The sequence below is a fragment of the Canis lupus genome, chromosome 24 (assembly GCF_003254725.2).
Source record: "Canis lupus dingo isolate Sandy chromosome 24, ASM325472v2, whole genome shotgun sequence".
In the NCBI taxonomy this organism is placed as follows: Eukaryota; Metazoa; Chordata; class Mammalia; order Carnivora; family Canidae; genus Canis; species Canis lupus.
The window spans coordinates 8,669,799-8,696,213 of NC_064266.1; the positions used below are offsets into that span (position 1 = coordinate 8,669,799).

The 26,415-nt window shown below is 35.3% G+C and overlaps 1 protein-coding gene and 1 pseudogene across 4 annotated transcripts in view; one reads left to right on the forward strand and one right to left on the reverse strand.

Annotated features, from left to right (window-relative positions):
* MACROD2 (mono-ADP ribosylhydrolase 2) overlaps nucleotides 1-26,415 on the reverse strand; it is a 1,929,479-nt gene that overhangs the window by 1,790,677 nt on the left and 112,387 nt on the right. The window lies entirely within an intron of this gene.
* On the forward strand, nucleotides 5,487-5,987 carry LOC112673565 (ATP synthase subunit d, mitochondrial-like; annotated as a pseudogene).

Here is a 26,415-nt window from a genome sequence, read left to right on the forward strand (position 1 = left end):
TCTTTTCATCAGTCATGTCTATAGATTCCCTAAGTCAAAAACGTCAAAAAGACAAGAAAGTGAAGTTCTAAAATGTATAACATTCCTTATATCATAGATAATCAATTTGTATATAAAATAGTATACTGAGGGGAAGGCACCTAATATTTAATCATAAAGAAGGAGTAAAATATAAGACATATAAAAGGTAGACACTGCAGTAGAAATTTTTAAAGGCATCTGAATCAGTTGAGCCAATTATCTGTCTTCAATTTCAAATGTTATTAAAGAAATGTTTATAATTAATTTTAAATGCTATATATATTTTAGACCTACATAAAAAGTATAATAAATACATTTCGGTTTTTCTGGTTAAGGAATGAATCTCACTAGAATTTTCAAGTCAAAATAATGTCCTCTCATTCTAATTGAAATTAATGATTATTTCAACTGTAAAACACAGCCAAGAGGCTTCTCTGAAGCTCCCTTCCAGCCCTTCTCAGAGCTTTACTATCTACCCAAGATTAGGTCCTGGGGAGATGCAAAGAAGAAAGCACTTATTTTTCATCTTTAAAGACCTCACACTCTTGTAAGGAAGAGTGACCTATAAACAAGGAATTATGACACACTTGATAAATGCTAAAACAGAGATTTGTTACATAGTGCCTCCAAAGATTGAAATAAGTTATTCTATAGGCTTGTGGACTAGAGGAAAATGAACAGCTCCAGACAGACGGAGGAATGTGAGGCCAAACTCCCAAGGAAAGTTTCAGCAGATCTTGCTGATAAAATGTTAAAAGGTAATAACTAAATGACACACTAAATTTATCCTAACAAGTTCCATTTTCAGTGCCCGTGGAATTTTCATTAGTTGCTGGTCTTCTCATCATATAAAAAGTTTTCATCCTAGAACAAAGGCTGGCCAGTATACTCATCAGGCATAATGAGAACAGCACCTATGTAATGTTTCAAGTCAATAATGATGACAACAATCCAAAAATCAGACTCAACCAAGTCATCCACATCATTGGGAATGAAAAAGAGCTATTTATCTTTAAAAGCTTTTTAAATATTTAGTAGATCTAATGCTATTTAGAAATAATGTAGCCTTAGTTCAAAGTCTTGGGAAATAGGCTTGTTCTTTCTTCTTAATACTTGTGGATTTAAAATACTCCTATTGCATTTTAGTGTTCTTCACGGAGCAGTGGACAAATCATTTCTCCACACTGGCAAAGAGTGTTGAAATAAAATATAAAACAAGACCCAGGGGAAAAAAAAGGAAAAACATCCTCTTCCTATTTGATACTATATATATTTGATATATATGAAATATATATATATATTTGATACTATATATATTTGATACTATATATATGTGTGTGTATGTATGTATATATATACACATGCTTTATTAAAATATTGCTTCTCTTTACATGAACCAGATTTATAAGTAACTAATACACATTAGAACTAAAATTTTGTGGAATTTTTTAAGTGGCATAATGAATGAATGCTTTTTTTAAGAAGGATCTATTTTCTCTCATTTTAATACCTTTATTTTAGCCTTTGTCAAATAGAGAATATATATAACAAATTTTTAACTGAAAAAAATGTGATTATTTACCAGATAATTATTTTCAGTTTGACACATTTAGAAACAACATGCTGAGGTATTTTCTATTCTTTGAGGATCAATATAAAAATGTTAATATAATCTGTTCCTATTAATATCTGCATATAGATTATGTATAATAAAAATCTTAACATGTTCTTGGAACTAGACAACCACTACTCCCACACTGATTATACATGATCATAAAATACCCAAAACTTCAGGCCTCTTTCCCTTTTAACATTCCCAAAAGGACTTTTCTTTCCCTCTTTCTTTACACTTTGAATACTCTATTTTGTCTAAGCCTAGGGTTACCTGCCACCCACTAGGAAAATTTTCTACTGGCTTTTTCTGTCCAAAGACTGTACTTCCACCATCGTTTTCATTTCTCAGCCAAAAAGTCCTTTTTCCCTCCTAGCAATTACAACTTACCCCTAGTGAAAAGTCCACTGAATTCACCCTCCCTCTTCTTACTATTCCTAGAATTTTCTTCGCAAAATTATATATACATATTTGTATATATAATACATATATATATATATATATCCTGTTCTTCCCTAATTATAACCTTAGCAGTCCACTATTTCAATCAGATCAGAGAATGAAGAGCTGATTACTGACATCTGTAATTATATTTATGTTTATAGTTATCCAGTCAGCCCAATTTTAATTTATGATCAAAGCAAATTAAGTTGTTTAATATAAAATGGTTGTCAATGCAGAATGAAAAATTAATATAAGCATACAATGATGGAAAATTGCTTACCAAAAGGTATAAATTAAAAATGTCTTGACAAAGACAATAACAGATGACATTTTGATAGAGTCTATGAAAACATTTTACCAACAGAAACACAGGAGTTGCCAAAATTATGTATCAACAAGCCATAATACAGTATCAGTACCTGGAATAATTGAAAATAGATAATAAAATAAACACAGAGAAGACAAAAAAAAACAGAATGAGAAAAAGATTCAAAAGATTTGATTGTTGTTGATTGGCTTAATTTATTCAGAGCATTAAGAAAAACATCAAATATTTTGCTGTCAAATATAACAAAACTAACTGTGCTAACAGAATGATAAATTCTGCTATCATATTAGATATTATATTTTGTTGATTAGTTCAAAGAAAAAACTACATGGGGCTTAGGGGAAACCCCCTGCTCTACACATACACACACACACACACACACACACACACGTACACACACAGTTCTATTGAGCCAAAACATCTCTGAAACATAGCCTAGGATAAAGAAAACAAAGCCAATTAACCAGCTTAAGTATAAATTGATTATAAAAGTACTATTCAAGATAGTTAAATTTTTTACACTGGAATCAGTTGTAGAGATACTTTTGATTGCCATGTAACTAGACCATGTTTTAATCTTTCTTTCAAAAAGTATCATCACAGACCAGGTTAAAATTTTGCTAAGAAACAGGAGAATCCAAATAAAAATACAATACTTAGAGAATATTCTTTCTAGGAAGCAGCTAAAATCAGAGGTGTAAGGCGCACTTTCATGGCTGTCTATGGCAACAATGTACTCCCTTCCACTATTTCCTACCCAGTATTTCAATGCCAAACTCTTACCTGAGCCTAACAACACTAGGTCTTTTTACCTTCACTAGGTCTTGGGGAAAAAAATCTAGGCATCCTCTGCAGTAGAATGCACATAATATCATGTAATTAAAATTAAACTCATGAACATCCCGTCTTCACATCATTCTTACTCTTAAGAGTTTCAAGTTAATTAAGATTTCAGAAGTTAAATAGACACACACACGTAAACAGCACTGCTGGAATGTCTTAAAAACTGCACTATGATCTTTAAGTTGCATAAGTAACACAAAATTTGATTGGCAGGTACAACATAGTACCATAACATCTCAAATGATTTAAAGTTTTTTTTCTATAACTGTCCTAATATCATTAAGTGTCAGACACTAGGCTAGTTTCAAACAATTGAAAGTAAATAATTCCCAGTTCTGAACTCTACTTCATCAGATTATACTACCTACAATTAACAGAGTAGGCAACCAACTAGCACTAAATGCAATTCACTGTAAATCTAATTAAAAGTTTCTAAAAATTCAGGGTGCCTGGTTGGCTCAGTCAGTAGAGCATGTGACTATTATCTTGGGGTTGTAAATGCAAGTCCTATGTTGAATGCAGAGATTACTCAAAAAAAAAAAAAAAAAAAAAAAAAACTTAAAAAAAATTCTAAGCCCAAAAAGTTTCTAAAAATTAAAGAATAGCCACAGTTTTCCAAATAACTTTCTGATTTTAGAGACAGAATATCATCCTAAATCCAGGGTGAATATCACAGCATAATACATTATTAGCTGAATATAATCTATCTTACATTGACTTCAAACTGGAGTGTGAAGGATCATGAGCATCAACTTTGTCAATGCTTTTCAACTTTTCTGACCCCTTTTTGCTCATCCATCTTCTCTTTCAGTGCTACCCTAAGCATAATAAGTTCAATAACAAAAACACTTTTTTTTTATTCTTTTGGGAAGAAACCTACCTATGATTATTTGACACTGAGTAATGAATATAGACCTCCTTTAGAGAATATCATTCAGCAGAATTCCATTAACGTACTATTTTTTAAAGTTGACTTGAGCACTGTATACATAAAATACACTTCAAAAAACTAGTTAATGGATGGTTTTATCCATCTTGTTTTATCCATGCATATGGTTACTTGTCCAACCATAAAAATCATCCATAAAAATCAATGCAGTAAGCTCAACACATGACCATTTTTCTAGATATCCTTAGAACTGAGAACATACAACAACAAACAGATGGCTTCCTCACAGCTTCAGACCATGCCATTTATAACCAAAGTCATAATGAATAACTGATAGCCACTCTAGAGGACCACTTCCCACTGTGTATCAAGAACCTTAAAAATGCCTCCCCTTTGACTCTTCACATCCCTTTATAAAAATTCATCCAAAGATGATAGTGAACGTATATAAGGATGTATTAAAAAAAAAGTCATTAACAGCACAATTTATAGTAACAAAAAGCTTTATTAAAAAGTTTAGGTGCTCAGCAATCAACGATCAAGCAGTTATCACAGAGCATATCAATAGGATACGGTCATTGAAAATTATGTTTTAGAAGACAGTTTATGAAATAAAAAGATTATTACAGGTTGTAAAGAAAAAAGAGGCTATGAAACACTGAGTATAATCCCATTTTTCAAAAATTAAATATAAATTTATGTGTAGAATAAGACCTGAGAGAATACATCAAAATGTAACTGTAGGTGATCCCTGGGGTGATGGGATTATAAATGTTCTTTATTTTATTCTTGTTGCCACTTCACATTTTCTGTTCACTTGTATACAAGTATTATTTCAATAAAAATGGCAAAGTCCATTTTTCTCCAACTTATAAAATTTAGCAAAAGTGGCATACATGATGTATAAAATTACCATAAAAATTATAATTTTTTGAGAAGTAAAATTGGGATGTTGTTCCTCTACTACATATAACAAGCAGGAAATTTCTGTTGTCAGGAATGTTACATGATTTATTACAGAATCACACTTAGAACATAAGTCATATAACTCCCAATCTCTGCTCTTTTAAAACAGAAGCAGTCACTCTATTACATTTTCCTTTAGATCATGCTCACTTCTACCCCTTAGTAAATTCACAATTAATTGCCTTACTCATCATTTTTCTTCTCTCTCCCTTTCCCCATCCTTCTTTTTATTAGTAAAGTTTTCTTCTTACAAATAAAAAAAACTACTACCTTAAAATATACTTTATTATCTGAATTGATTTCCAGCTAAGAAGTCTTTACCTTAAAAGTATGGAAAAAAGGCTGTGGAGTGTGGGCCGCCGGGGTCGGTAAAGGATCTCAAGATGGCTAGGCAAAAACTTGCTCTAAAAACCATTGACTGGGTAGCTTCTGGGGAGATCATACCCTGAAACCAGAAGGCCATTGCCAACTCCCTGAAATCCTGGAATGAGATGCTTACCTCCAGGTTGGCTACTCTTCCTGAGAAACCACCTGCTATCAACTGGGCTTACTACAAGGCCAATGTGGCAAAGGCTGGCTTGGTAGATGACTTTGAGAAGAAGTTTAATGCCCTGAAGGTTCCTGTGCCAGAGGATAAATACACTGTCCAAGTGGATGCTGAGGAAAAAGAAGATGTGAAAAGCTATGCTGAGTTTTTGTCTCTCCCAAAGGCCAGGACTGAAAAATATGAAAAAGAGCTGGAGAAGATGAAGAACATAATTCTATTTGATCAGATGACCACTGACGACCTGAATGAAGTCTTCCCAGAAACCAAATTAGACAAGAAGAAGTATCCCTATTGGCCACACAAGCCAATCAAAAATTTATAAACTTGAGTTGGGGAGAAAGCCCTGGCCCTCATATTATAAACATTGGACATTAAAAATAATGATATGATATGGAAAAAAGTATTAAAAAAAACAGAAGGGAGGAAGAAAGTTCAGGAAGAATAACAACAAAATAAAATTAAATGACTGTACTGATCAGAAAGGGGGAGTGATGTGGCAGGGAATCTCTTCTTCCTAATATTTTCATGCTCTCCTTGCTTATTCAGATGATTAGGTTATTTAGCCTGATAGGTTATTTTGCTGAGGGAAAACAAAACAAAAAAGTACCTACATTCAGAAGAAAGATACAATATTTCCAGAAATAAATAACTACACACTGAGTTGTTACCATATAACACTCACTATGACAAGCTTTGTTTGCTAGATAAGATTTTTTTTTGAATTTTATTTATTTATGATAGTCATCACAGAGAGAGAGAGAGGCAGAGACACAGGCAGAGGGAGAAGCAGGTTCCATGCACTGGGAGCCCGACGTGGGATTCGATCCTGAGTCTCCAGGATCGCGCCCTGGGCCAAAGGCAGGCGCTAAACCGCTGCGCCACCCAGGGATCCACTAGATAAGATTTTTAAGGCATAGCTAGGCTTTTACTTATTAAAGGTAAGCAAAAGAACAAGTTTCCAGAAAAAAGTAAGTTACATGGCAACACAATTTCCTAATTCAAGCCCTATGCAGGAACCCAACTTTTAAATGTCAGACTTTGTGCTGCATCAGCATAATTAGTCCTTATAAAAACCAAGTCCAGCCTCAATTTTTAACTTCTTTGAGTACAGCTGGTGAGGGGGGAGATGGGAAATTCAGAGGAGCAAGGAGCGAGTAAAAGAGAGCAAAGAGGCTAACAGAGAAGGAAAGTGAAGATAAAATGGAAGACACAGAAGATGAAGAGATGGGGAGGAAAGGTGTGAAAATGGAGAGAAATAGTGCTTAGCTATTGGTTGATAAGAAATCATCTTACACAAAAACATACATTTATGTTCATAGCATAAAAACAGAATATAAGGAGAAAATCATAGTATATTTTAATAGCTTTAAGAAAAAAAGATATAAAAAAGACAACACTTGGATACATATCATTATGCATTTATCCAAACCCATAAAATGTACAACACCAAGAGTAATATCAACAAACTATGGACTCTGATTCATAATGATATGTCAATGTAGGTTCATCAACTATTAACAGGTCTACCACTCTGGTGGGGAATGCTGATAATTGGAGAGGTTGTACACATGGGAACAGAAGGTGTATGGGAAATCTTGTACATTCCCCTCAATTTTGCTGTAAATCTAAAATTGCTCTTGAAAAAGTCTTAATTTAAAAAATTAATAAACACTCCTAAGCAAAACATTTTGAACCAGGAGAAATACTGAAAATTCATACTGATGTGTATTTTTTTAATTCATTACTCTAGTGGGAAGAAACAACATGAACAGCAGTCAGCTATTTACAACCTTCTGAGTGCTTTACAGCTGGAAGAATATAATTCATTACATTAAATAACAGCCAATGAAATATGTTCAGTAGAATGAATTGCAAATATTAAATATCAAAAACAAGTTTTTGTTTTTAGGAAAAGAATTTGATAGCTTCTTAACACTTTTAAATCCATTTAAAGTAAGAGGAAATGTGGTTCTGCATGATATAACCACCAATTTCTCTGCTCACATGAAAACTCATCTCACCAAATATAACTGGTTTGACAGAAAATAAAATATGAAGAATGTGGCTTCTAAGTATTAATCTGGAGGAATATGTAACAATGTATCCTCCTCAACTAAACAAGATACTATCAATGACTGACAAAAGTAAATCTGAAAGCTAGACAGGTGAAGAAAACCAAAATAATAAAATTATTTTCTGTGGAAGTGACACCAAAAAGAACCTAATGAAATGAAATCTTACAAAATAATTAGACTTCACAGACACATTCTTTAAATCTCAGTATACAAATGTCTTCCAGAGTAATTTATTCAACATGGTATGATTATCACAAAAAATGTTCTTCAATTACTAATTTACCAGTAATTTGCTAATTATTTACTGTCATTCATGCATTCATGTCAAACATAATTCCTGAATATTCACTTCAGGTCAAACACTGTGTCAGGCACTGCTGATAACTAGAAGCTACAAATAAACACAAGGTAGAGTAACCACAATAACTCAAACATGAATCCATAGCAGCACTGAAATTCAGAAACTTTCAAAACTTCAATTCAGCCAAAAAATTCAATTATCCCTTCCACTATTACCTTAATTCTAATATCTAAGAGTAATAAAACAACTAGTTTCAGATTCAAGTTTCTTACATTCTGGCTAATTTTCTTATGAGTCATAAGAAAGGCAAAAAATCAAGAGGATGCTCAAAAGACCAAAAATCTCCACTAACTTGAAAGGAAGAAGTTTTCCTTATAATAGTCACTTTTCCAAACACTGTGCTCACTTACAATATTTTTATTTAAAACAGGGATCAGGGGATCCCTGGGTGGCTCAGCAGTTTGGTGCCTGCCTTTGGCCCAGGGCGTGGTCCTGGAGTCCCGGGATCAAGTCCCACATCAGGCTCCCTGCATGGAGCCTGCTTCTCCCTCTGCCTGTGTCTCTGCCTCTTCCTCTCTCTGTGTGTCTTCATGAATAAATAAATAAAATCTTTAAAAAATAAATATAAATAAATAAATAAATAATAAAATAGGAATCAGAGTAAGGGTTCTAAAAACACATTTGATAGAAATAAATGCTAAGTGCTCAAAAACTCTTTAAATGGCCTAAGATCCACAACATGTAGCAACTGTGAGTTTTTCTGCAGCGCAAGTTCGAATTTGCACTCAGTGGGAGGCTTGAATGTGGGAAGTCTGTCCCTTGGCCTGGGCATAAGCCCTACCACAGCCTTCATCTCTCTATTTCAGCATATCTTGCTTTTCTACCTGACTTGAGTCACATTTTATAATGGATGCCCAGAAGAAATAAAATACTACTTTCAATTGTGAGGTCCTTCCAGTATTATTAAACGGTTTAAGGATAGTCATGTCTTATTATCTTTATATCACTGGCCTCTAACATCATGCATGTCTCGAAGCAAGAACTATAGTAATGATAATGATGATGATGATGATGATGATGATTCTTAACATGGAAAGCTTACTATAGAAGCATCCAGTGCTGTGCTTAAAAGTGCTTTGCATACATTGTCTAATTTTTACAACTCATTAAGGTACAAACGGGAAAAGTAGTTTTTAGATACAAACAGAATTGACATAGATCAAATTCTGATGCGTATACTGCACCATCTTAGAAAATTTATGTCCCTGTTCTGAACTTTAGTTTGCTCACCTATATAATAGAAGTCATATTTACCTCATTGTGCTGCTGCTATGAAGATTTAGGGTGATAGCACCCAAAAACAGCTAGCTTGTTACCTGAACATAACAGGCCCTCACAAAGGTTAGTTCTCCTCTCACTGCTCTACTACTTTCCCTTCATCACTCATGGTGCCCAGGAAATTCAGACTGGAGATATCTTTTTAGCCCCTGATAGACATTCTTAAACTTTGGTTGGTTACTAGAATTACCTGGGGAATTCAGTGTAAATATAAAAGCCCTGGCCTTTTTCAAGGAGCCCTGGCCCTGGTGGTCTTTCTTAGCTCTCCAGATGATTATAATACACAGGAATGTTTGAGAGAAGCTGCTCTACAGTTCTTCTCTCCCTAGCTATTTGATGCTCTGACTCCTATCCCAGAAGGAAACTTTAACTTCTGACGTTTGAAAAAACTTGATGAACTTTCCTCCATCCTATCAGTATCAATCTAGAAGACTTTGCAGACATTTCCTTGATTTCTCCACAAGGAAAAAGTAAGGATAGGTGTCAAAGGGTAGCCAGGAATTGATCACTTGCAGAGAGAAAACATCACAGGATTGTAGAGCATCATACATCAGAACTAGGCTGTGTATCTTTTTTCTCTTGTTCCTCCCTTCCCCCAATTAACTGCTAAATTCTACCCAAATCTACAACTGATTAGAACAGCAGAAACCTGAGTCGGCCCAAGCAGTAACAAATGGGGACATGGCAGAACTAAATGACAAATTTACCGTTTTAATTCAGCTTTCAATGCCGACAACTAAATTACAAAGTAACTCAATACTGACAGAAACCTTTATTGGGGATAAACTATAATCAGCCTTACAAAGAAGGAATGGTTCAGAAGAATACTAGTTTACGGAAAATGACAGTCTCCCTGGCAGTGATTAAACAGGTTTCCAACAAAGTAATATGCAGAAAACAACAATGTTAATAACATTATGCTAATATTAATTTGAATATGCTGTTCAAATTTCAGAAATTAATTGCTTCTTTATTTTGGAAAATATGAACACTTACTATAAATCTTTAGGAAGCTCAAATTCAAAAAAAAAAAAAAAAAAAAAGGAAGCTCAAATTCCATAAAAACTCTCTAATAGGGTACTTAATAGTGAGAAAGAATAGGGATATTGTGTGTGATTTTCAAATTAATTAAATATTTTATAAACATTATGGAACTATTTGAGAAAATAATATTGAGAAACTAAAAAAAAAGGTAGCATTAGATTTCTAGAGATTCGTGCAATCAAAGCTCTATTACTTAGGACTTTGCCAATAAGAAAACAACAAAAACTAGCATTTCAGATATTTCCCAATATATGTCTTCAAACTAGTGGCCATTATCCATAATTTTAAGAGGTTTAATGATTTCAAGCATAATGAACACAGACGGAAGTCAATCTTTTCTAAGAGATGTTTCTCTCCTTAGAAATCTATAAAAAAAAATAACACAAATTAACTGAATCAGTATTTTTTGAACCCCAACTCTGAGCTGGGAAATAAAGAATAATCATGACATTAACTAGTATTTATTTGTAACTATCAAATATACTAGATTATAAATTCTTTCAGTAAGTGCAGGGGTGAAGTAAATCTATTCATCTTTATTCTAAACTCTATTTAAGCCTAACACATATCGACACAACACACATATAAAATGCTTTATTGTGGACATTAATTTAGTTAATAATAAATATATGTATACAAGGGAAGAGGAAACATGGTTTCAGGGAAAATGGGGGTAAACTTCCAAACCAAGGCATAAGGAAAAGACTCTAGGATGAAAAATTGTCTTGATACAGAGTAGCTGAACATGATGAGCCCTGAGAGAAATCTGTGGAAGTGAGGAATATTCTAGAAGTGAAAACCTCAGACAGTACAATGGGCAATACCCCCGTAATTATGGTCACTAAACCTGTGCTTACACAAATAACATAACAATGTTGTCCCTTCAACTAACCCTCATAAACAAAAAAAAAAAAAATAGGCTGCTTCTAAAAGTAACATAATATCCTCTAGTATGAAGATGTAAAAATATGACTACTTAAGAATATTGTAATATGTAAAATTATAATCATAGTTCAATTATCTATTTCTTCTTTGCTTGGCTAGATTGTAAGCACTCTGAAGACAGACATTAGAAACTTCTGTAATCAATATCTTACCCCAGTTCTGGACCAGGGAAATACAAGGCAGGTAATAAATATTAGTTAAATGAATAATAAGTGAATTGTTCTACATATAAAAAGTAAGAGATAAATAAATGAACAGAAACAGGGTAAGTAAAAGGTCTGACTGAGGACAGAAGAAAACTGGAAAGTAGGACAAACTTGAAAATATCCTGATTAAAAGCTAAAGGATAATATGCACTTTTACCAAAACACAGTCTCTGAAAAGCAGTGATTGACAAATCTAGGTTTAGAATAAGGAAATGAAAATATGAGTATATTATTTGTATTTCAATTCATCAATAATTTCAAAATTTTTGCTTTATTTCAGATTTTTTTAAAGTCTATCTTTAATCCATATGCAATCCACATACTTAAGACATTCTTATAAATTTCCAGAAGGTCCATTAAAGAACATGAAAAAAATGGCTAATGGCATTTCTAGATAAATGCTCCTTTATATCTATCTAGGCATCAGATCTTTATCCTTACAATCTCCTAAAAAAAAAAAAAATGAGTTTGTAAAAAACAAAGATAGAAAAACATCACTGAGATAAAATATGGGGGGAAAAAATCTTTGCCCAGTATAAGACCTGATTACCTTAATTATTTTAATTTTGAAAGGAACCTAGGGATGCCTAGGTGACTCAGTGGGTAAGCATCTGCCTTTGGCTCAAAGTTGTGATTCCCAGGGTCCTGGGATGGAATCCTCTGGGGAGCCTGCTTCTCCCTCTGCCTATGTCCCTGCCTTTCACTGTGTCTCTCATGAATAAATAAATAAAATCTAGAAGAAGAAGAAGAAGAAGAAGAAGAAGAAGAAGAAGAAGGAGGAGGAGGAGGAGGAGGAGGAGGAGGAGGAGGAGGAGGAGGAGGGAGGAGGAGGAGGAGAAGAAGAAGAAGAAGAAGAAGAAGAAGAAGAAGAAGAAGAAGAAGAAGAAGAAAGAAGAAGAAGAAGAAAGAAGGAGAAGAAGAAAGAAGAAGAAGAAGAAGAAGAAGAAGAAGAAGAAGAAAGAGAGAGAGAGAGAGAGAGAGAAAGAAAAAGAAAGAAAGAAAGAAAGAAAGAAAGAAAGAAAGAAAGAAAGAAAGAAAGAAAGAAAGAAAGAAAGAAGAAAGAAAGAAATCTAAATACAGAGTTGAACTTGGCCCAATCTCTTATCCAGAAATTTCTTTTCCAGCATTATTGAGATACAATTGACATATAACATTGTGTATGTATAAAGCATACAACATACTGATTTGATACTCTTGTATATTGCAAATCATTTATCTCCATAGCTAAGACTTCCATTATGCCTCATAATTACCAATTCTTTTTGTGGTGAAAACATTTAAAATCTAATCTCTTAATGGCTTATGACACTGGGATGCTCATAAGATAGTCTTAGCTAATTATTTTAATGTTTCAAGAATATGTTTTATTTGCTAACTTTCCCCTCCCAAAAATGTGATTTATACATGCAATTCAAAAATCATAAATCTCTTATTTATTTTAGTCTGAAACAAGGTTAATAGAGGATACTCATTCCATAGGGGTCTATTACATTTCAAAGTTATGAACCAACATACTAGTCAGTGGATTCAATTAAATCAAATAGTCAGAAATGTATTCAAAATGAAATAACCAGACTAGAACTTCTTGAATTTTTTTTTCTTCAAGCAAGTGGTCATCAAGCAGGAATTCCACACATATTAGACTCTGTAACCATTTCCACATTAAGCAGAATTATCACATTGCTATAAAATGTGGACTCCACTTAAGAATGCTGCTAGTCAATGATTTCATCATTTTATCAGGCATGTGAAGGTTGTTATCTGCTAGCTGAATGTTGCTACACAAGGTGGTTATACAAACACTGTTTGCTTAAAGACAGTGTTATCTGCAAAAAGAAGTCTCTGCCAAAGTAATGTAAATCATTTCCCAAGATATCTCACAAATCAGCCTAGACTCTTGACAAACTCCCTGTAAGAGTGTAAAAACTTTCCTTAAAGGAAAACTACGGATTAATTAATATACAGAAAACAATGCACATAACCAACTTCTAATGATAGGATCCCATTTCCATGCTAACTTCATTTTGGTGAGTTAGTTCTTTAAGCTTCCCCTGGTCAAATTTTCTAGGATAATTACCGTCAAGAGGTGAATTCATTTTAAAAAAAGAATGATGAAAAACATGGAGTGTTTTCTTAACTTATTGTAGAAGGTAAGATTAATCTGCCAGAGACACTGCCTTATTATGCCTCTTTGGTGTTTATGTGTGTGTGTGTATGTGTGTGTAGCTACCCAACCCACCCTACGACTTTAATCTGTGCTTTTTTCATAATTCATACTACATAAACATCCCAAGTATCCCTTTTTTTTTTTTCCAAGTATCCCTTTTAATCTACAAATGAACATGAACGAATCGTTTGCAATCAGAATCACAGGCAATATTTATTCATAATGATAAGAAATTTTGGTTATAGAAAATATTAATATTCCATAGGGGCTTATCTATCAAACCTATAAGCATTTTAATGCATCTCTGATTAATCTCAACTTCATCAGGAACTTACCAGATAACATGAAAGACAGTACATGCAAATCTTAAAAGCAGTGACAAGTTTAACAAAAAGCTGTTATCAAATTCTTAAAAAGCCATCAATTTGGCAACCTCATAACTGATTTCTTATTTAGCAAAATAATGAGTGTGATGGCAACATCATAATGCTTGACAACATAGAGCTCTTCTGGGGCATTTAGGCACTCTGCTAACAAGCCAGCAGCCCTGGCTCCTTCATTTACATGAGGACAGCAGTGAGCAGGAAAAGATGGCATAACGCAAAAAGAAAATAACTTGAAACTCAGGCAGTTGCCCAGGGGATGGTAAAGAGTCAAATTGAAAAACCTATGGTCGCTAAGCAGTAGCAAAAGCAGTGGAGAGATTCTCTTCCAGCTATGCAGCAGCTGCAGTAAATTCAAATTCATGGAATCGCAGCACACTCTGGTGACAAAAACGGGCTACCTCCAGCTAGCCCTGATCAAAGTCACGGAAACACCATCAAGGTAGGGAATAGAGTAAGCTACCTAATGTTTCTTCAAATCTTCCTGAGAAGAACCAAAAATACAGTGAGTCGACTTGCACTTTAATGTAAAAAAGAAAATCAAGAGACTTTATATAAATCAAATGCTAAAAATATCTTTTAAGTATCTGGCTTAATCACAAGCAGTGTGCACTTGGGCAAGTTTTTACCTTGTGCATTAATTTTGTATTAGAGATTCTGAAAAGTACTTATCTTATAGGGTAACCATGAGGATCTAATAAAGACAATGTCTGTAGTATGCTTAGAACAGGACCTGGCATACAGAAAGCACTATATGTATTCATTAAAGAAAGAAATGAATGAAATCAATGCAAAAATAGGATTTTAGGCTGAAAAAGAATAATAATATTAAAAGCTGCAATATATTGAGTGCTTACTGTGTACCATGCACTTTGCTCTTTACATACATTCTCCTCTTTAATCTTTATAACAAATCTTTCATTTATATATGACGGAAAGCAAAGGTGAAGTCCAAAACAAAAGTAGCAAACAGCAAACTGGCCAGGATTTCAAACCCAGGTACTTCTGTCTCTGAAACCTATTCCTTAACTACTGCATTAGGAAAAAAGAATTTTATTCATCTGTTCCTATTATATAAATGAGGATACTGAATTGTCTTAGCTAAAGTCCCAGTTAGCTAGTAGATAAATGAAGAATTAGGTATCTGAACCTACAATAAGCAGATACCACTCTGTTTCAAAAAACTAAATAGGAATAAAATTAAAAATATAAATCTAAATAGATATAAAATTCAATTGCCAATAGGAATAGTCTCAAATCAGCCAGGATTATAGTTAAAGATATCTACCTTATCTACCCCCCAAAAGAACACATCCAGGTAAATTATAGTAAATTAGGCAGCAGAAGAAATGTTTCTCCTTGGATGGTAAGGCAAGAAAGGTCGAGTGTCCTGGATATGACTCTGTAATATAATCAACCTATTCATCACAGTAAATGCCAAATCTAGTGCTAAAACATGTGGCAAATTTCAACTTTGTTTTTCCAACATTGAAGGAAAGACCATAAGGAGGGCTGGATAGGTACATAAGCTCACCAGCTGGCTCTCTTGGCCAACACCACTGAGGATCAGTTCAAAAATAAAGAGATCTGCGGCAGGTGCTTTCTCCCTGAGTATGCCTAGGCTAGACGATGAAAGTTCCCCACCCACAGGTACTGGCTGAGCCATGTGGCAGAGTATACACAAGCTCTACCCTACTCCATCCTACAGAGAAAATGCTGGTATTTTAACATTAAGGGTGAAAAGAGCTGGATACATATATTGAAAATACAAGTGCATCTGCATTTTGTTTACCAATTAAAGCTCAGTGCTATTACCCCTGTATAAAAAAGTTTCACTTAAATCCAATGATAACCTAAATTATGGACATGTTACATGATATTTATATTCCCTTGATATATTCATCATAAATGGCTTACCAGAATCACAAGCACACGTTTTTATTTTTAAGTGAAAAATATTTTTTTCCTTTCTTTGAAATGAAAGCAACAAAATTATCCAGGGAACTTTCTCTTTCTGGTTACTCTTCCAAAACATAATCAATCTTTATTTGTATTTATCTTCTGCTATGTTCTGAATGATATAATCCCAAATTCATATGTTAAAATTATAAACCCCCCAGGAGTCAAAAGGCATTTTATTCCTATCCTTCTCAACTATTCCAAAAAATTGAAGAGAAAAGAATGTTTCCAAATTCATTCTACCAGGCAAGCTTTAACGCAATACTAAAACCAGACAAAGACATTACAAGAAAGGAATTATAGACTAATATCTCTGATGAACATGATACAAAAATCATCCAAAAAATATCAGCACACCAAGTTCAACAACACATTAAAAGAATCATGCACTGCAATCATGTGTGATTTATTCCAGGAGTGCAAGGATGGTTCAATGTACATAAATCAATTGGTGCAATACACCACATTAACAAAAATGAAGAACAAAAAACATATGATCATCTCAATACATGCAGAAAAGGCATTTGACAAAATTCAACATTCATTCATAATAAAAATTCTCAACAAAGTAGGTATAGAAGGAAAATGCCTCAACATAATAAGGGCCATACAAGACAAATCCACAGGTAACATCATACTCAAGGTGAAAAGTTGAAAGCTTTTCCCCTGGGATCAAGAACAATAAAAGGGTGTCCAATCTCATGACTTGTTTTCAACATAGTTCTAGAAGTCCTAACTATTGCAATCAAACAAGAAAAAAAACATAAAAGTCATCCAAATTGTTAAGGAGGAAGTAAAATTGTCACTATTTGCAGATTATATGATAATATGCATAGCCACCTTAAAGACTCCACCAAAAACTATTAGAACTAAGAAATGAATTCAGTAAACTTACAGGACACAAAACTAATACACATAAATCTGTTGCTTTTCTATACACTAATAACAAAGTAACAGAAAGAGAAATTTAAAAAAAATATTCCCAGTTACAAGTACATCAAAAAGAATAAAATACCTAGGAGTAAATTTAACCAAGGAGTGAAAGACCCATACTCTGAAAAACTATAAGATATTGATGAAAGAAATTGGTGGATGACACAAATGAAAGATATACTGTGCTTATAGACTACAAAAAATAATATTTTAAAATGTCCATACTATTCAAAGCAATCTAAAAATTCAATGCAACCTATGTAAAAATACCAAAAGCATTTTTTTTTAAATAGAACTAAGACAAATAATCCTAAAGTTTGTATGGAACCACAAAAACCCCAAATAGCCAAGGTACTCTTGAGAAAAAAGAACAAAGGTGATGGCATCACTCTTCCAGATCTCAAACCATACACACACATGAATATTACTCAGCCATAAAGAAGAATGATATCTCCCCATTTGTAGCAACATGGATGGACCTAGAGGGTATTATGCTAAGTGAAATAAGTCAGACAGAAGAAAACAAACACTGTATGATTTCATTTATATGTAGAATCTAAAAAACAAATGAATTAACAAAACAAAATAGATTTATAAGTACAGAGAATAATCTAGTAGTTGCCAGAGGAGATGGCAAGAATGAGTAAAATAGCAGAAGGGGATGAAGAGGTAAAAACTTCCAATTATAAAATAATTAAAACACAGAGATAGGAAATATAGTCAATAATATTGTAATAACTTTGTGTGATGACATATATTAACTACACTTATCACTGTGAGCCTTTTGTAATGTACATAAATGTCAAGTGTTTATACCTGAAATTAACATAACATTGTATGTCAACTATAGTTCAAATAAAAATATCCTAACCCCTGAAGATGATGGTATTAGGCCTCTATGAGGTGCTTAACGGAAGGGTCATGAGAGGGAAGGCTTCATAGATGGGATTAGTGTTCTTATAACACAGACTTCAAAAGTGGGGGAGGGGTGCCTGGGTGGCTCAGTCCATTAAGTATGTGATTCTTAATTTAGCTCAGGTTATGATCTCAAGGTTGTGAGATGGAGCCCCCACATCAGGCTCCTGCTGAGCATGGAGCCTACTTTAAATTCTCCCCCTCTCTCTCTGCCCATTCACCCATCATGTACATGCACTCTATCTAAAAAAATAAAAATAATAAAACAGACTCCACAGAGATCCCTCTCCACTTTTACCATGTGAGGACACAGTGAGAAGGCACCAGCTATAAAACAGGAAGAGGGCTCTCACAGAACACAATCATGCTGGCACCTTGATCTTGAGCTTCCAAGCCTTCAGAACTATGAGAAACATATTTCTATTGTTAATAAGCTACTGAATCTCTGGTATTTTATTACAGCAGCCCAAACAGTCTAATATATATAAATTCAGAACAGAAAAATTAATTCTGGTACAGAAAGAATATTATCTATCATCTCTGTCCTAAGTTTTACTTTTTAATTTTTTATTATTTTTAAAGATTTTATTTATTTATTCATGAGAGACACATGGAGAAAGAGAGGCAGAGACATAGGCAGAGGGAGAAGCAGGCTGCATGCACAGAGCCGGACATGGGATTCAATCCCATGTCTCCAGGATCACACCGTAAGCTGAAGGCAGCACTAAACGACTGAGCCATCCAGGCTGCCCCTCTGTCCTAAGTTTTAAATGGTGGCTCTCCCTTTGGTATCTATCAGCTCTTCTCACAGGGGAGGAAACAGAGCATGTTTATCTTTGGTCTACCAATGCTCAAGAGCTAGGAGGTGTTTGATACTTGTTTATTAAGAAGTGAAGTATCTGGGCAGCCTGGGTGGCTCAGCAGTTTAGCGCCGCCTTCAGCCCAGGGCGTGATCCTGGAGACCCAGGATCGAGTCCCACGTCGGGCTCCCTGCATGGAGCCTGCTTCTCCCTCTGCCTGTGTCTCTGCCTCTCTCTCTCTGTCTCACATGAATAAATAAAACCTTTAAAAATAAATAAAGTTATCCCTTTTAAAATAAAAGTGAAGTATCAAATTCTATTTGAAGAAAAACATTCTCTATCACGTACATTTCTATAAGTCTTTTGGCAGAGATGGCTTTATGTAGCCTGTGGTTAAAAGGATCACATGCTTGGTTTAATGCTTTGCTGTGCCACCCTTAAATTCTTAATAATTTTAAAAGGTGCCACATACTTTTATTTTGCACTGAGTCCCACAAATTGTGATGCCAGCCAGTCCTGTCTATCCACACTGCTCAACATGAACCCTCAGGATTAACACACATGGAGACATGGCTGTTTCAACTCCTCCCCAAAACTGTATGATCCAAACTCAATATATAACTACCTGAAGTAGTTTATGTGAATATTAAACCTCCAAAATGACTCTGTGTAATGGAACTAACACCAGTACTTTCCAATTTCTGTACTTTTTCAAACAATGGAAGATTCATATGAGACTGTCAGAATGGCTTAAGAGTAGGGGTCCTCAACCCATCTGGTCCCACAAACATACGTAGATAACTTTCAAAGCATCCTGAACAACTACAAATTTGACCTGAGATGTAAAGAGACAACAGCTGAAATGCTACAGATAGAAAAGTTTTTGCTTCTATCAAAATAGGAGGTGAAAAAAATTAAAAAGAAATGAAGTGGGGGAGGGGAACCACAACTAGCAGGGCTAAAGTGGAAAAATGAAAGCCTCCAGGGCATGAAAGCCCAGCCCTGGACAAGTGGGAACTTTAAAAATCCACACCTGAGTTTTCCCTGATAGAAAAGTGCTTAGCATGGAAATGGGGCAGAACGCAGAAGGGGCAATGAAGCCTCAAGATCCCTGGAGTCACTATAAAAGAAGGGGTGCCAGTGGTGAGGGAAGCTCACTGCAAACCACGACCCGATCTCAGTAAAGGCCTAGAGTACCACAACAATCTGGGGCATTCGGGAGAAGCCTGCAGGTTTATGCAGGCTGGCCCCAGAGTTCACTTTACCCTAGAGCCCAGCAACAGACAGAGGCGGCTGTCCTCCATTTCCTTTGTGAGAGGCTATCCCTGGGGGCACTGGTCCAGCAACTCAGGGCCCTGGACCCAAGGGTGATGAAGCAGACAAAACCAACTATCTTCCACTCGCCCTGGGACAGGTGGAGGCAGGGAGGGCACAGGAAAGCAAGAACTCTCCTGCCACTGAACACCTGGCAAGCTGTGTAGATCAGTGAACCCGTGCCTGCCACCAGGACCATTAGGCCAGTGTGGACTGGGGAGACTGCGGTTAGTTACTTGTGGGGAGCTCGACTCCAGAGCTGGAAATCTGGCCACTGCGACTTTTTTTTCTCTTCATTTCATCTTGCACCTGGGAGAGGAGGGGCCTCAGGGGAACAAAGGGCTCACAGGACAAACAGCTCATACTAAGCCCAGCACCTGGCAAGGGGAGGGGGAGTATCTCCACCCAGGCACAGACACCTGAGAACCAGTGCAGCAGACCCCTCCCCCAGAATTGTTGGAATAGCAAGGGAAAAGCAAGTTAACTGAACATGCAGCAAAGGGAAGCTCCAGGACTGAGAGAGAATAGCATATAGTGTTAGAGGGTCCTTCTTCTTTTTTCATTGTGACTCCTTTTTATATCAGGCTAAAACTTTCTAAGATTTTTTTCTCTTTTCCCACCTTAATTACAATATTTTACCAAGTCTTCATTTTTAAGTTTTTTCCTTTTTGACTTTCATATTTCTACATTACATGTCTTAGATATCCAGGGACATTTTTCATTTCTGGATTCCCCACAATGTATATTAAATTTAATTTTGGGAGATATACAAAATATGGGTTTTTCTTTTGTGTTTTTTCTGTTTCGTTTTGTTTTACAATGCTGGAAGTTAGTACCTTCTAACACACAACCAAAATATGCCCAAAACCAAGTGGACCACTGTGTTGGTTCCTTCTGTGAGATTATATTCTCTCTTCCTTCCCATTCTACCCCCTCTTTTATCTTATTTATGTTTTTGTGGTGAAAGTATTGCTGGTATATATATATATATATATATATATATATATATATATATATATATATAAATTTAGGATTGAGCCTCTTCTAACATACAGACCAAAATACACTCAGAACCAAGAGGATCAGCCACTAGGTCCCCTCAGAGAGACTATATTCCTTCTCCACTACCACTTTCTCACCAGCAACAACCCCCCCCCCTTTTTCTTTTCTGCTTTTTTCAAGGGTTTTTTCCTTCTTTGTTTTTGGTTATTGATTTTTTATTTTTACTAGTTTGTTTGAAAATCTCTTTTTCACCTTAGTGGTCCTTTTGTGTTACTCTGCTCTGTTTTTCTTTTTCTTTTATTTTCTGATCTATGACCTCTTCAGACTCATCTTGGCTGTATTTTATTGAGGTAGGTCATGGTTGATAATTTTATCTCAGCTCGTTCATACAGCTACTCTGCACTGGACAAAATGACTAGAAGAAAGAAATCACACAAAAGAGAGAACCAGAAGCAATACTCTCTGCCACAGAGTTACAGAATATGGATTCAAATACGATGTCAGAAATACAATTCAGAAGTACAATAAAGTTACTGGTGGCTATAAAAAAGCATAAAGGATGCTAGAAATCTCATTACTGCAGAATTGAGATCTATTTAGGCCAAAATTAAAAATACTTTACTGACATGAAATCCAAACTGGACGTTCTAACTCTTAGAGTTGGTGAGGTGGAAGAGAAAGTGAGTGACATAAAAGACAAATTGATGGAATGGAAGGAAGATGAGGGGGAAAAAAAAGAAAAAGAAGAGCCCCTGAGGAAAGGCTTAGGGAAATAAATGATACACTTAAGAAGGAAGAATATACATCTAATTGGGATATACATCTAATTGAATATACATCTAACTGAGAGAGAGAGAGAACCACAAAGTATATTTGACAAATCAGAGCTGAGAACTTCTCTAATCTGGGAAAGGAAACCGGCATTCAGATACAAGATAGAGAGAGGACCCCCCAAAAATCAATAAAAACCATTCAACACCTCAACATTTAATAGTGAAACTTGCAAATTCCAAAGATTAAAAGAAAATTCTTAAAGCAGTGCGAGACAAGAGATTCTTAATTTACATGGGGAGAAATATAAGATTAACAGCAGACCTCCCCACAGAGACCTGGCAGGCCAGAAAGACCTAGCAGGATATATTCAGGGTCCTAAATGAGAAGAACATGCAGCCAAGAATACTATATCCTGCAAGGCTGTCGTTCAGAATAGAAGAAGAGATAAAGAGTCTCCAGGATAGGCAGAAACTGAAAGAATACATGACCACCAAACTGGCTCTGCAAGAAATATTAAGGGAGACTATATAAAAGAAAGAGGAAGCCCAAGAAACAATCCACAAAACCAGGGACTCCATAGATAATACAAGGACACTAAATTAATATATTTCAATAGTTATTCTGAATGTGAATTGGCTAAGTGATCCCATCAAAAGATGCAGGGTATTGGACTGGATAAAAAAGCAAGACACATCTACATGCTGTCTATAAGAGACTCATTTTAGACCTAAGGACACCTCCAGGCTGAAAATGAAAGGGTGGAGAACCATTTACCATTCAAATGGTCCTCAAAAGAAAGCTGGAGTAGCAATCCTCATATCAGATAAATTAGAGTTTATACCAGACTGTAGTAAGAGATGAAGAGGGACACTATGTCATACTTAAAAGGTCTATCCAACAAGAAGACCTAACAATAATGAATATTTATGCCCCTAATGTGGGAGCTGCCAAGTATATCAATCAATTAAAAACCAAATTAAGGAGACACTTAGATAATAATACACTAATGGTAGGAAACTTCAATATGGCACTCTGAGCAAATGACAGATATTCTAAGCAGAACATCACCAAAGAAACAAGGGCCTTAAATGATCAACACTGGACCAAATAGATTTCACAGACATATACAGAACTTTCCATCCAAACACATTCTTCTCTAGTGCACATGGAACTTTCTCCAGAAGAGACCACATATGGGGTCACAAATAAGGCCTCAACTAACACCAAAAGATTGGGATTGTACCCTGCATATTTTCAGACCACAATGCTTTGAAACTAAAACTCGGTCACAAGAAGAAATTTGGAAGAAACTCAATACATGGAGGTTAAAGAGCATCCTACAAAGAGATGAATGGGTCAACCAGGAATTAGAGAAGAATTAAAAAGAGTCATGGAAACTAATGAAAATGAAGATACAATAGTTCAAAATCTTTGGGATACAGCAAAAGCAGTCATAAGAGGGGAATGCAGGCAATACAAGCCTCCCTCAAAAAATTGGAAAAAAAGTCAAACACACAAGCTAACCTCGCCCCTAAGGGAACTGGAGAAAGAACAGTAAGCAAAACCTATATCAAGCAGAAGAAGAGAGGCAATAAAGATTCAAGCAGAACAAGAAAGAACAAATAAAGCCTACACCAAGCAGGAGAAGAGATATTTTAAAGCTTAGAGTAGAACTCAATGAAATAGAGAACAGAAGAACCATATAATAGATCAACAAAACTAGGAGCTGGTTCTTTGAAAGAATTAATAAGACAGATAAACCCCAGCAACTCTTATTAAAAAGAAGAGGGAAAAGACAAAGTTAATAAAATCATGAATGAAAGAGGAGAGATCACAACCAATACCAAGGAAATACAAATGATTTTAAAAACGTATTATGAACAACTATATGCCAACAAATTAGCAATCTAAAAGAAATGGATACATTTCTGGAAACCCACAAATCATCAAACTGGAACAGGAAGAAATAGAAAACCTGAACAGGCCAATAACCAGGGAGGAAATTCAAGTAGTCATCAAAAACCTCCTAAGACACAAAAGTCCAGAACCAGTTGGCTTCCCAGGAGAATTCCATCAAACGTTTAAAGAAAAAATAATACCTATTCTACTATAGCTGTTCTGAAGGATAGAAACAGACTGAATACTTCCAAACTCATTTTATGAGGCCAGCATTACCTTGATTCCAAAACCAAATACCTCACCAAAAAGGAGAATCACAGACCAATATCCCTGATGAACATGGATGCAAATATTCTCAACAAGATACTAGCCAATAGGACCCAACAGTACATTAAGAGGATTATTCACCATGACTAAGTGGGATTTATCCCCAGGATGCAAGGATGGTTCAAACCACTCATAAAACAATCAACGTGATAGATCACATCAACAAGAGAAAAAACAAGAACCACATGATCCTCTCAATAGATGCAGAGAAAGCATTTGACAAAATACAGCATCCATTCCTGATCAAAACTCTTCAGAGTGTAGGGATAGATGGAACATTCCTCAATAACTTAAAAGCCATTTATGAAAAGCCCACAGTAAATACCTTCTCAATGGGGAAAAACTGAGAGCCTTTCCCCTAAGATCAGGTACATGACAGGGATGTCCACTCTCACCACTGTTACTCAATATAGTACTAGAAGTCCTAGCTTCAGCAATCAGACATCAAAAAAGAAATAAATGCATTCAAATTGGCAAATAAGTAAAACTCTCCCCCTTTGCAGATGACACGATACTGTATACAGAAAAGCCTAGACTCCACCCTGAGATTGCTAGAACTCATAGAGCAATTCAGCAATGGGGCTGGATACAAAATCAATGCACAGAAATCAGTGGCATTTCTATACACTAACAATGAGACTGAAAAAAGAGAAATTATCTTAGAGGAGAACACAGGCAACACCCTTTTTGAACTTGGCCACAGCAACTTCTTGCAAGATACATCTATGAAGGCAAGGGAAAGAAAAGCAAAAATGAACTATTCGGACTTAAGATAAAAAGTTTCTGCACAGCAAAAGAAACAGTCAACAAAACTAAAAGACAACCTACAGAATGGGAGAACATTCACATGGCCAACAAAGACATGAGAAAATGTTCCGCATCACTTGCCACCAGGGAAATACAAATCAAAACCACAATGAGATACCACTTCATACCAATGAGAATGGCAAAAATTAACAAGGCAGGAAACAACAAATGTTGGAGAGGATGTAGAGAAAGGGAAACCCTCTTGCACTGTTGGTAGGAATGCAAACTGTACAGCCACTTTTGAAAACAGTGTGGATGTTCCTCAAGAATTTAAAAATAGAGCTTCCCTATACCCAGTAATTCCACTACTGGGTATTTACCCCAAAGATAACAGATATAGTGAAAGGTTGGGACACCTGCACCCCAATGTTCATAGCAGCAATGCCCACAATAGCCAAACTGTGGAAGGAGCCATGATGTCCTTCGACAGATGAATGGATAAAGAAGATGTAGTGTATATATAGTACGGAATATTAATCAGCAACTAGAAAGGACAAATACCCACCATTTGCTTTGACATGGATGGAACTGGAGTGTATTATGCTGAGTGAAATAAGTCAATCAGAGAAGGACAATCATCATATGGTTTCACTCATACATGGAATATAAGAAATAGTGAAAGGCATCATAAGGGAAAGGAGGGGAACTGAGTGGGAAAAATTAGAGAGGGAGACAAACCATGAGAGACTCCTAACTCTGGGAAACAAAGGGTTGCAGAACGGGAGGTGGGTGGGGGATGGAGTAACTGGGTGATGGGCACTGAGGAGGGCACTTGATGGGATGAGCACTGGCTGTTATACTATTTGTTAGCAAACTGAATTTAAATTTTTAAAAATGTAAAGAAAAGCAAGAAAGAAAAGAAATATTAAAAAGGACTGTAAGGGAAAGCAGGGAAACTGAGTGGGTAAAAATTAGAGAGAAAGACAAACCATGAGAGATACCTAACTCTTGAAAACAAAAAAGGTTTGCTGAAGGGGAGGTAGGTGGGGGTATGGTGTAACTGGGTGACAGGTACTAAGGAGGGCACATGAGGAGATGATCATTGGATGTTATACTATATATGGCAAATGGAATTTAAACAAAATATTTTTTTAAAGTCAAAAAAAAAGAAAAAGATTCATATGAGACAGCTCTAAAACAGTTCCTATGTCTTTTTCATCTACCTCTTCATCCCCTCCTGAATAAAATCATTTCATGATTACTAAATCCAGAATAATAATAATATCCTATTTTAAGCATTTATTATGAACCTAGAATGATCATTTTACATATATTATTTCAATTAACCCTCACCTATAAAGATGAAACTATTATTACCACCATGTTATAATTGAGTAAAAAACCATGTAGTGCTGCCAGGATTTGAACTCAGGTGGTGTTATTCTAGATGTGTGCTCTTAACTATTACACAGCACTGAAGTATAACAATAAATGACAATCCAAAACACCCTAAATAGGTTGTTTTTGGCAAATAAATGATCTAACTCGAGACAGTACTGTTCAAAAGAAATATAATGTAAGCCATGTATCATTTAAAATGTTCTAGTAGATATTACTTAAAAACTTTTTTTAAAGC